This window comes from Rhinatrema bivittatum, chromosome 17, assembly GCF_901001135.1.
Source record: "Rhinatrema bivittatum chromosome 17, aRhiBiv1.1, whole genome shotgun sequence".
Lineage (NCBI taxonomy): Eukaryota > Metazoa > Chordata > Amphibia > Gymnophiona > Rhinatrematidae > Rhinatrema > Rhinatrema bivittatum.
The window spans coordinates 15,530,936-15,541,752 of NC_042631.1; the positions used below are offsets into that span (position 1 = coordinate 15,530,936).

General features: G+C 40.2%; 1 long non-coding RNA gene across 1 annotated transcript; it reads right to left on the reverse strand.

Annotated features, from left to right (window-relative positions):
- Positions 1 to 2,330: 2,330 nt before the first annotated feature.
- On the reverse strand, positions 2,331 to 9,792 carry LOC115079375. Its single transcript, XR_003853269.1, has 4 exons — positions 9,684 to 9,792; positions 8,566 to 8,611; positions 5,322 to 5,771; positions 2,331 to 2,480 (listed from the first exon to the last, which is right to left on the reverse strand). It is a non-coding gene; the product is annotated as an uncharacterized LOC115079375 (long non-coding RNA).
- Between the last annotated feature and the right edge of the window lie 1,025 nt (positions 9,793 to 10,817).

Below are 10,817 nucleotides of genomic sequence, written 5' to 3' on the forward strand. Positions count from 1 at the left end.
TAATAAACTAGAGAGAAGGATTACACTGGTGAGTGACAGAAACAGATGTAATAAACTGCAGAGAAGGTTTACAGTGTTGAGTGACAAAAACAGATATAGTAAACTAGAAAGAAAGATTACACTGGTGAGTGACAGAAATAGATGGAATAAACTGCAGTGAAGGGATATACTGGTGAGTACAGAAACAGATGTAATAAACTAGAGAGAAGAGTTACAGTGGTGAGTGAGAGAAACAGATGTAATAAACTGCAGAGAAAGACTACACTGGTGAGTGACAGAAACTGTTATAATAAGCCAGAGTGAAGGATTACACTGGTGAGGGCCATAAGGAAATTAAATAAACCAGAGAGAAGGGTTACGCTGGTGATTGACAACTGCAGAGAAGGATTACAGAGGTGATCGACAGAAACAGATGTAATAGACCACAGAGAAGGGTTTCACTAGTGAAAGAGAGAAACAGATGTAATACACTGCACAGAAGAGTTATACTGGTGACAGAAACAGATGTAATAAACTAGAAAGAAGGATTACACTGGTGATTGACAGACATAGATGAAATAAACTGCAGAGATGGTTTAACGTGTTGAGTGACAGAAATAGATGTAATAAACTAGAAAGAAGGATTACATTGGTGATTGACAGAAAAAGATGTAAAACTGCAGAGAAGGAGTATACTGATGAGTGACAGAAACAGGTGTAATAAACCAGTGAAGGTTTATTACACCTGTGAATGACAGAAACATATGTAATAAACTGCAGTGAAGGGTTACACTGGTGAGTGACAGAAACAGATGTAATAAACTGCAGAGAGAAGTGTTACCCTGGTGATTGACAACTGCAGAGCATTACAGAGGTGATTGACAGAAACAGATGTAATAAACTAGAAAGAAGGGTTACACTGGTAAGTGACAGAAACAGATGTAATAAACTGCAGTGAAGGGTTACACTGGTGACAGAAACAGATGCAATAAACTAGAAAGAAGGGTTACACTGGTGAGTGAAACAGATGTAATAAACTGCAGAGAAGGGATATACTGGTGAGTGACAGAAACAGATGTAATAAACCACAGAGAAGGACTGCACTGGTGGGCAAGGGAAATAAGATGTAATACACTGCACAGAAGGGTTACACTGGTGAGTGAGAGATACAGATGTAATAAACTGTAGAGAGAAGGATTAGACTGGTGAGTGTGCAAAACAGATGTAATAAACTGCAGAAAGAATGGTTACACTGGTGAGAGAGAAACAGATGACTAAATCAGAGAGAAGGGTACACTGCTAAGTGCTGCTTGATGAAAAAATGTATGGGGTAATTTTCAGACTGTTGGCTTTGGGACCAAGTCTGATGGTATTTTTGACCTGCGGAGTTATCATACATACAAAGTATCCCTGGACACATGGACATCTGTGCCTGCTTTTAAGTGGAGGTGGGTTTTCATAGAAAAGTTGAAAATGTGATCTACATGCACTATTTTCGGATCCTATTCAAAACACTTCCTGTCCATGGGAACGCAACCTACATGCAGTTTATTGCTTCACCTTTCTCATTTTTCAGGAAAGGAAATGTTCATATAGTCAGTTTAAATATAGAAATTGCTATTTATCCATGTAATTTTGAACTTGGCCTCCTGCATATAAATATATTCACTTGGTTCTCCAAAGTTGATATCTGGATGAATGCAGGGCAGAATGACACCAAGAGAGCTGAAAAGATGGATGGAGGAAGCCCTAGCACTTAGAGCAAATAGCCCTGAAATCAGAAAACTTGGGAGCAATACCATCTCAACCTGTCAGAAAGATCTCAACTCTCCCCATGCTCACAGTGGAAGCCTACAAGGGAAGCGGCTTGGCTGCTGCAGCTTCATAAGAGCATAAGACTTTGCCATACTGGGTCAGTACAAAGGTCCATCAAGCCCAGATTCCTGTTTCCAACAGTAGTCAATCCAGGTCACAAGTACCTGGCAGGATTCCTAAGTTCAACAGATTCCATGCTGCTTATCCCAGGTTTATGGACTTTGCAATTTCTGAAAGCATAAACAACCCAGTCACATTTACCCTTTCCAATCCACTCATTATTTTATAGACCTCTATCATATCATACCCTCAGTTGTCTCTTCTCTTTAGCCTTTCCTCATATGGGAATCGTTCCATCCACTCTATCATCTGGGTCACCATTCTCTGTACCTTTCCTAATTCTGCGATATCTTTTTTGAGATGCAGTGACCAGAACTGGACAGTATTCAGAATTTACAGAATGTACATGAAAAACGACACATGTACAATGACCAAAGTTTACAAACTTAATTGCACAAGAAACTTACACTTGTGTTTTCTTGTCGGTGTCACTTTTTTCCTGAATGGCTGGGACCAGGCTGCTTCTGAATAAAGGAAGTTTTCTGATAAAGCAGTTTTGGACAATGGACGTTTTCTAGATAATGCAGCACATGAAGCCAAGCCATGTTCAGATAATAGAAGTTTTTCTGGATAACAAAACACAAAGTCCATTAATTTTTTTTTCAGATAATGAGACTTTATGGATAAATTTAACTTTGTCTATAAGGTGCTCTGCTGTAGGATTCAGTAAATTCAGTTGTTAATGGACTTGCAATTTTAGAGCAGAGCAATGGAAAGATTTCTCTCAGGGGTGGACTGCCCTCCCACTGAAATGACACACACACAGGGATCCTTGTCATGGTCCCTGGAAAGAAAATTATTAGCTCACTTCCCATTGCTCTGTTGGGTGATTTTAGCAGTTTAGACCTTTTCATTTTGGTTAAAGAATAATGTAAAAGTTGATGGCGACTCTGATCTATTTTTGTCTGCAAGATTTTGCTTAGAAACTTTGCAAGCTTAACATTCTTAAGTGCATGTCACTGCCAGCATTGTCTCTTGTCACAATCCTAATTATATGTTCTGATAAGAAAATTTCATTAGTGTCTGCACAGTCCCTTCCTTACCTTTGAAGCATTGTCTCTTACCAAAAGGATTAGCTGTATTTTACGTCATATCACTTGACTGTTTGACAGCCCCTGTGAGTGAGCTAAGCTGTGACAAACAATTCTATTACATTTAAATTGCTCAAAATTAAGGGATATTTATTTTTACAAATATTAAAGGTTGTTTAAAATGTAAACTGACTTCATTTTATTAGTGGATGCCACAATGTGCTAATTTAAAATGACTGCACAACCTTATTTGAATAAATTACCAACTTATTGCCAGTAATGAGGGACATTTTCCTAAGTTTACTCTTGACTGTTTGTGCGAGTATATGAAGAAAAAACACAAACTTCTGAATGTTGTGGAAGACTACAGCATCTCTTTATTTTAATGGGCGCCAGACTGCTGGTTCTTATAACAGGAAACCGGTTTTTATCAAGACAAGATGCACACTGAGAGAAATATTCATTTTAGAATTTGATATGAGCAGTCTGTATGCCAAGAAATTTTTGTATCCCGAGGCGCACTATGGGTAATCACTACTATGACTAGGCTAGTGATTACCTGCTTGCTAAATTTCACAGAAAATCTGGTCCATAGAGAAATTTTGTGACACACGAGCTTCCCTGCTTTTGCAGATGCCATAAACTGACAATTTGGAAAGAAGTACGAGGGGAAGGGAATTTTCAGAGGCAGCTAGCATTTTCCCTTTAAAGATGTACCAGTCAGTGTGGCACAAGGAAAACCAAGAGGAAGGAGGCATGGCATTTCAAAAGTGTCTGCGGACAGTTTGAAAGTTGCCCCTTGAAGGCAGATAAAAGACCAACTGGCTTTATCAGGTCTGCCCAGTTATTCCTGTCACACTGTGCAAAGACCTATACTGGCTGCCAGCCCTAGAGGTAAGCACTTGTCAGGACACTTTCTATTCTCTTCCATCTTGGGGAGATGAGCATATGATTCGCTATTTAGTGCAGACTCAGCACCCTTCCCTTTACAGATTTTCCAACAAATGTTTGTAACAATCTAAACAGCTAGCTTGCACAATAACTTAAGGGCAAAAACATCAATTAATGAGCAAAGACCAAAAAATGTGTGAATAATGAAAATACTCTAAATAAGCCCAAGGTGACTAAATATACACATTTTTGACAAGTTTGAATCATTTAAATCAGTGGTTCCCAAACCTGTCCTGGGGGACTCCCAGCTAGTCAGGTCTTCAGGATATCCACAATGAATATGCATGAGATAAATTTGCATGCACTGCCCCCATAGCTTGGCAAGTTTATTCATTCTGGATTTCCAGAAAATCTGACTGGCTGTGGGTCCTCCAGGACAGGTTAGGGAACCACTGAGAATAATCATATCCCTCAAGAAATTAGTCATTAAATAACTCCAGCCACTGGCGATAACAGCAAGTGAAAAAGGTTTATGTTCATAGAAAGCTCACATCGCACAGCGATAGCTGGGATATGAGTGGACCAAATATTCTAATCGTGATCTTATAAAAAAAAACAAAACACCATGTGCATAGACAGCTCCAGAACACTTTAACAGGAGGCCAAAAAATAGTTAGAAAGGGTCTTTGTATATTGATAGTATATACTGTAACTGTTCTTATTATAATTGGTGTAATGTTTTATTAAATCATGCTCTGCTGAGATCTTATTTAAAACAGTGGAATATAAATGACAATAAATAAATAGTCAAATAGTAATCAAAACTTCATATAATAAAAATGTCCATGAATGACTTAGCTCACAGAAGCTGGCCATATCTCTTGATCAATGTATTTATATTCAAGACAGGGGTAAAAAAATCTGTTTTAGCATTGACCAATGTTTTAAGGCACACGATTATTTAATTATCCAGACTTCTCAAAATGTATATATTTCTTTTTAGTCACTTTGGACCTATTTAATCTAGATAGCTACCAATACTAGTGTGTCTGAACACCCAGTCTCCTGGGTGGCTTTTCGGGACTTTATCCCATCGCCTTTAACCTGTTGTACTGGCCGGACCGGACTCGGGGAGTTGTAGCTTTACTTATATATTTGCAAACCATGGGAACAATTTAAAAACCCCGCACAGGGCTTGCAGTCCAGTGGGTAAGTTAGATCTATGGGACTGCAAATTTGCTTTCGAAGGGAAAACCACCATCTGGCCGTGTGAGTGGAGACTCCATTTTCAGCCCCCCAACATTCACGTCTATCTGCAAAAACTATGCATTTATTTATTTTAAATGACTATCTGCCTTGCCAATGGTTGTATACATGGGAGCTCCACATGTTCTCTGTCTGCCTTGAACTTGCTCCTCCCTGTCTCTGCCTCCTCTTTTGGAATTGTAAACGTGTCCATGCTACGAACAGCAAGAGTACTTTTACCTGCGTATGTGTAGGGAGGGTCCATGGGTAAATTTCCGTTTACCCGCAGGAATCTCTTTAAAAGTTGTCATCTCAATTGGTGATAATAATTGAGTGTCATATTTCATTTCTCCACATGGCAGTCACGACTCCACTCTTAGGGTTTGTTCTGGATTCTGCACAGTCTAAGCGTCTGATTCCCTGAGCTTTCATCTTGTGATGCAGAATGAGGGGAAACATCTTACTAAATCAGGTCCCAAGTCCAGTTAATTATTACCATGCAGACTGCCACATGGACTGAATGCAGTAAATCTCTATTTTTCTCTTCCTGAGTGTCTTCTCCTGAGAATTTTGACAGCTCTCTGGATTGCATTGCAGCGGTGATGGATCCTCCTTTTACCTCGTGTACCTCTGCTGTCAGTATCATGAGTCTGGCGCAGGTCAGTTATAAAGTTACACTTCTTCAGGAAGCTGGAAAAATGAATATAGCCATGTGTTCAGTCTAGTTTCCTGCAGGGAAAGTAGCTTTCTAAGTTCACTGTGTCTGCCTCACCCCATCTGCTCCAAATAAGTTTTGAACTGTTTATTAATAAAATATATTCTGCATCATGGGTAAAACCAATGAAAGCAGTGTACAATAATTTCACTCATAATTAAAATACACAGAACATACAATCGCTTTTGCCCCTTTGTCCTTAATTATTCAGAAATACAGCTTCCAGACCCTAATCGTTTTTTAATGCATAAGACGCCACCACCACTGCCACCACTAGCTACCCAAGAATCCCAGTCCAGCCCATACTGCCAAACTTCACCTTAGGTCCCACATAATGGAGTGTCTAATGACCTCCGTGCCCCCTTCCCTCACACTTTTCATGTGCACTCACTCCCCCAAGAGAGTCTGGGCCACCAGATTAACCTGGTCTTGGGCTTGGGTGAGTCACTGGGTGCAGGCTGATGGATGGGGGGGGGGGTTCAGGGGAGCTGTTAAGGACAGCAGTCAGGCATGCTCATCTCCTTCCCCCCCCCATCCCTGATAGCCCTCATGGGCTTTCAAATAAGGTGGAGGTGGTCCCGGCTGCTGATTCGTGTAGGGAGGGAGGTGGCTGGTCTCCGGAGCATTGTGCCAAGTAGGGGACGCGTAGGCATGCTTCCCCGTTTCCTCCCAGCTTGGCAGGTTTATTTGTTTTGGTGGGTACCCGAGCCAGTATTCATAATTTGGGGCACACCTGTTTCTGTTGGGTAAGGCTACCTGGGTTTCGGGCTGATGTTGGTGCAGGGCCAGCAGATTCTACACCTGGAGGCAGCAGCCAAAAGGGCCGGTTAAGGGAACCCCGTTGGATATTGGGAAGGTGGGGGGGGGGGGGGGGTTCAATTTAGTTCGGTGTGCCAGGAGGTGGCAGCTGAGTGCCATCAAATTCATTTTGAGGATTTTTTTTCGCCAGCTCTGTTTCTAAATAAAGCTGCAGTCTTTTGTTTTTCCCATTCAGTATTTGGTAAATTTATTTGTGCAATGAGGACGCGAGGGCAGGGAAGTGAGGGATCCGTGCGCCTACGTTAATTTTTTCCTATTAGGGAAATAAGCCAGTTCAGTTCAGTTCAATTGGAAGCTCAAGGAGATCAGAGCATTCAGTGATGTCACCCAGCATTTTTAAAGCTGGCCTGCCATCCGTTACTGCCTGTGGCCTCCAGCTGATTCCATTTCTTGACCAGTTTACAAGAGAATTGACTACCTCTGCTGTTTAATGACATAAAGAAATTCACATAATGAAAGTTGCTATAACCTCGTGCATATATAATATCCTCGTTCTGTGCAACTATACCTAGGCATATTTTGCATACAGTAGCCAAAGTTGAAGGATTGATGACTGGCCCTGAGGCTCCCAGATTTCATTGTGCTAATTCAAGCCCTTTGAACATTTGTACCAAAGAAGGAAACTCAGTATCCTGAAACTTTCCCATTCCACTAGCAACAGCGACCTTGTGATATTAAATATGTACTTTTTGCTGACTGTGAGTTCTTGCAGCATTTTTATTGTTAAAAGCGAAAAATGCCCAGCGTTGCTTGGAAGTCTTGGTAGTTGTAATAATATATAATAGAAGGGCTAGGGGGCACTCCATGAAGTTAGCAAGTAGAACATTTAAAAGAAATCAGAGAACATTCTTTTTCACTCAATGAACAATTAAGCTCTGGAATTTGTTGCCAGAGGATGTGGTTAGTGAAGTAGGTGTAGCTTGGTTTAAAAAAGGTTTGGATAAGTTCTCGGAAAAGTCCATTAACTGCTATTAATCAAGCTGACTCAGGGAATAGCCACTATTATTACTGGCATTAATAGCATGGGATCTACTTAATGTTTTGGATACTTGCCAAGTACTTGTAACCTGGATTAGCCACTGTTGGAAACAGGATGCTGGGCTTGATGGTCCCTTGGTCTGACCCAGTATGGTTTGTGTGTGTGACAGTGCTTTATAAACAAAGCATAATGTCTTTACATAGTACACCGTCCAGGCACCATCTGGTGGCCACAGACAGACATGTCAGTGTGAGTGACTGACCGACTCAAGCCTTTTATATATAAAAATAGAAGAATCTCTTAAAATATTTTTTGGTTTTCTCTTTTATTACTTCTGATGAAATGCCCCAACATCAAATCGGAATAAAAGGCTCCAGTCCAGCAGACCCAGTCATATTTCTGATCTGACTCCCACTTTCGTGTATTACGACAAGCTCCTCTGACTGACAGGAACATGATTGTTAAAACAGAAAGAATAGGAAAAAACACAAAATGAAAGAAAGGTGGAACATCAATGTAAACTGCCTTTCAATAGCAGTGGCCAAGCATTATGTTAGACTTTAGGCCTGCAAGCACTAAGCTAAACTTTGTTTCTAATTTATATGCCCAGCAGGTGGAGCTAATGTAATGAAAGCTTCTGTGGAACGAGTACTGCCGAGGTGCATTTACAGCTGCCATCCATGGGCATCATGCATTGGATGCTCGTGGTGCCTGCATTATTGCAAAGGCCTTGGCTGTTTTTCCCTGCGCTGATTTGCAGAGGGGAAGTATGAGTGATTTTCCCTTTCAGACTTGCCTAGGGAAGATTTGCACTTCCTTTTTATGCAGATGCTTTTCCCCTGACAAACAAAGCACATAGCTTGAAAATCCCAAATTATGCACATTGTAGCCTCCTCGAACTAATCCTGCCTCTCATGCCACCTACTTTTCCTGTGAGTGTAATTTGGCACATTGTCGATCTCCATACTTACATTTATCCAGGGAAAGGGTGGTAAATGTTCAGACAGCTGATTTACCCTATGAGCAAAAACGTATCATAGATCAATGCAAAAGACTTTTACATACAAAGATCTGCATCTTTGTCCCTGTAGCACAGAAACATAGAAACATACTACACACTGGCCCATTTAGTCTGCCAAGTTTTTTTTCCTGGGTCACAATTTGAGATCAAAAGCTTTTAAGATACTTTGAGGCTGGATCCATTATTGAAAGTTTATTTTCTCTTTAAACCTCTTAATACATTCTCTTCACCCTGAACTGCATACCCTCCTCTTCCAACCTATTAATGCTCTATGGATTTGATATGCTTATTTCTGATATTGTTCAAATTGTTTTTTATTGTTGCACAACTGCTAAGAAAATGTATAACGTTCACATTGTTTTTTTCTGTTACACAACTGCTAAGAAAAATGTATATTTTTGTAAACCGTTATGATGGCTCTACCGAATTACGGTATATAAAACTCAACAAATAAATAAATAGCACACAAGCTCCCTTTCTCTCTTTCACTCACATACTTACATACACACACGCTCCATCTCTCTCACTCACCCTGCCTAATGATTAAACCACCCCTGAAATAAATACCAACATATCTTCTGCTTTATACGAGGCAGGGATTTATGCATTTAACATCTAGCCTAGCCTTTGATTTCAACTTCTCTCCCATCCCAGGAACGCAAAATTAGAAAAGTACAGCCTAAACACATACTGGCTGGATTGTGCTTCCAAGAAGACATTAGGGCAGGGGTAGGCAATCCCGTCATCAAGGGCCGCAAACCGTTGGGTTTCCAGGATATCTCTAATGAATATGCAAGAGAGAGATTTGAATGCACTCTGCCTCAGTTGTATGCATGTTCATTAGGGATATCCTGCAAAAGCGACGGACTTACAGCCCTCGAGAACCAGAATTGCGCACCCTTGTATTAGGACAACCTGGACAGAGAGACAGTTACAACTCTAAACAGTGGTGAAATCACTGCATCGAGCTTCCATGAAGGCTGGAGTTATCTGCATGGAGGACCCTGGTTGAAACCCAAACTTTAAAAAGCATGAGGAAACTGGAGTTTGTACAGCAGCATCACTAACCTTGTTGGCTGTGAGGGATTGTGACAAAACTTGGTAATAAGACATAGAAGGGGACCTGTGTGCTGGCTTAAGTATTGCTCTTTTAAAAAGCAATGTTGAAGGTGGAAAGGCCTAAAATGGCCTCCTAGTGGAGATGGAGAAAGCCAGTGTTGTATTTATGTCAAATTTACAAAGCATATTTCCAAAATAAAACTCAAAACAGTGTACATAGCAAAATAACAGAGTACAATATAACTTAAGAACGGAAAACCCCCTTAAACCTGCAAGTTTTTTCACCTCACTCAGTGTTCCCTTTTCCAGATCATTTATAAATATGCTAAATAGCACTGATCCCAGTACAAAACCCTGGGAAAATCCACTAACGACTTTCTCAATTTAGAAAACTGACAATTTAGTCTTTTATCCAGTTGCCAATCCACAATTGGACACTGCTACTAATCCCATGACCTCCCAATTTTCAGAGGAATCTTTTATGAGGGACTTTGTCAAATGCCTTTTGAAAATCCAAACACACTATATCAACCGGCTCACCTTTATCCAAATGCTTATTTACACCTTCAAAAAAATCTAGTAAATTTATAAGCAAGACTTCCCTTTGCAAAAATCGGGTTGACTCTCTCTCCTGGAAAATACAAAACAACATTGGAAAGATGGCTGGATATTTGGAGACAGGAGATGACCAGTGGCATACAGAATTAATGTAGTAAATATTTATTTATATCTATATTCTGCCAATTCTAAAACAAGCATGTAACAACTTGAATGCAGCAATCTAGCCATATATAATAATAATGTGCAAACGGCTATCGGTATAGAAGAAACTCTAAAACTCTAATAAAACATCAAAATAACAGGGAGTGATCAAAACAGGTTCTGTACAACCCAGTATTGCTCCATAAAAAAGTTAAACCCAACAAGATCAGAAACAATCCAAATAAATTCAATAAAAGGATTCAATAATACTGCTGGACAAAAAAAAATCATCATCCAATTACCCTAAGAGCAAGGTAAAAGAGTCAGGCTTTATTAGCCTTACAAAAAGGCAAATATTGCATTTATTGCACAGAGCGGCAGTTGCTACCCTTAAGAAAAACATGGGGTAACCTGCGCGGCACGGCAGATACTCTTATCGTA